The sequence below is a fragment of the Chondrus crispus genome, genomic scaffold, assembly GCF_000350225.1.
Source record: "Chondrus crispus Stackhouse genomic scaffold, scaffold_25, whole genome shotgun sequence".
In the NCBI taxonomy this organism is placed as follows: Eukaryota; Rhodophyta; class Florideophyceae; order Gigartinales; family Gigartinaceae; genus Chondrus; species Chondrus crispus.
The window spans coordinates 419709-421808 of NW_005179151.1; positions in this window are offsets into that span (position 1 = coordinate 419709).

A 2100-nucleotide genomic window follows, 5' to 3' on the forward strand; every position below is an offset into this window, starting at 1 on the left:
CTCCCGTCTCAGCGCCTTTGTCCCGACGCAGCGCGTTTTCCTGTCACAGCGCGTTTTTCCCGTCGCAGCGCCTTTTTCGCGCGCCGTCGTTCAACCCTTTTTGCCATCGTCCCCTCTTCCCCGCCTGCCCGCCTCTTCTTTACCAAGCTGCCCCGTCGGCCGACCCCAATGCCCTGCTCAAACGCCCCCGCTCCATCTCCGCCATCTCTGCCACCCTCATCTCGCCCCGCCTTCTCCGTACTCCCTCCTTCCCGTCCATCGCAGTCCGGCTCCCGCACCCCCCTCATCACCATCAGTCAACCTTCCCTCTCGTCCGCTGCGATGCCCTCGTCCCAGCAGTCCACGCTCGCTCCCAGCCCGCCTTCCTCCTCCTCTCCCTCCCTATCTCTGCCCTCCGTTCGCCACTTCCCTTGTGATGACCACTGAGCAAAAGGGGAGGTGCCGTTGGCCAACGACGTGAGGGAGGAATGACTGAGAGTCATATCCCTACTGTAGCTCTGAAAAGTACACTACAGTGTCCAATTACTCCGAGGAATTGTCTACCGGCTGACGGGGACATACGCCCCGTGACAGCGGTGACATTAACCGGTTTTGGGGAAAACCGTAATGTTACTGAAAAGGGCTTGGCGGGGTTCAGTGCAGTGCAAAAATTGGAGATGTCCGCACTACTGCCGAAAATGTCTGCACCATAGTGCAGACAATAATCAAGCCAACAATTTTACTGTAATTACAATGGCTGACAGTCGCTGTAGCAGCCGATAGACAAGCATATTGTCGCCTCGATCCCATCGTGCAGACACGCTGTGCGTCGTGCGATATGAGGCCCTCGGCAAGCCTCGGTGCTCATATCTGCACTCGGCGCATGTCTGCACTCGAATCGAGGCGACAACCCCTACTTGTAGTTCCCCTGTTTCGAAACGATTTTCCACCTTAACGCTTTAAGCTGTCCTTCACACGGCACAAACCGTTAGAACTTCAAAGCATTCTGATTGGATCATGGCACAAGAAGCTGTCGAAGTCTTGAAATTTTCGCCGTGCCGCACGGACTATAGTCTACTTCTGATGACTCTGTATACCTCCCTCTAGTCACCGCCCTCAGTCTCTCCTCCGCCATCATTTCTTTTCCTCTCCACGTGCGCCGTCAACCTCTTCTCCTCCCCGTCCCTCCGTTCCAGCGCATTCATTAAATGCTCCACCGAGACGGATTGGGTGTGGGAAGGACGTCGCTTCTTAAGTGCCCGCAGCAATGGAATCAGTGAAAGCCAGGCGGGGATGGCAGGAGTTGAGGTTGCAGAGTGGCAGGTCGGGTGATAGGCGGAGGGGGCGACGACCCAGGACAGGACGGCGGGGTCGACCGAGTCGAAGAAGGTGACGACGTGCAGGGGCAGACGCTGCTAGGCGAGGGCCTTGTACGCGGTCTGGAACAGGTCCTTCATCTCGGCGGCCTCTGCCAGGACGAGGTCCGGCTCCTGCATCATGACCTCCTCCGCCCCTCGCGCCGCCTCCTCCTCCCGCCCCGGTCCTAGCCTTACTCACCCCGCGCAGCCGCAACCTGCGTCTGCAAGCCCCCTCCCGCGCGTCCGCCGCTGCCCACTGCGACTGCCTCCTCCTCTTTCAGTGCACGCAAGACCCCACGCGCGACTGCACCCTGGTCCACGCCTCGCTCACGCACGGCCTCCTCACCAACCCGCTGTCCACCTGACTGCGTCCCCCCGCACCCCTCCCTCGTCCCGACAAGCCCCGCCACAATCCTTAACACCTCCTCCGCACACCGCTAGCACAGCGTCACCCCGCTCCCGCCGTGCTCATAATTCGCCACCACCGTCATCTCCCCCCCCCCGAGCCCCTCTTCCTGCACCTCCATCCTCGCCCCGCCTTCCTTCCGCATAGGTCTGAGCCCCGCCCACGTCCCCAACCGCTCCATCTCCGCCACGCCTGCCACCAGCGTTCTGGCCCTCTGCACTACTTCCTCCGCCTCCTGCCCCGTCGCCTCCTCCGCCCACTCGCCCTTCCGCACGCTGCCGCCCACCGTGTACTCCTCACCAATCCCTATGCCCTTGAGCTCGGCGAGCAGCTGGGCGTAGGCGGCGAGAAGCATGG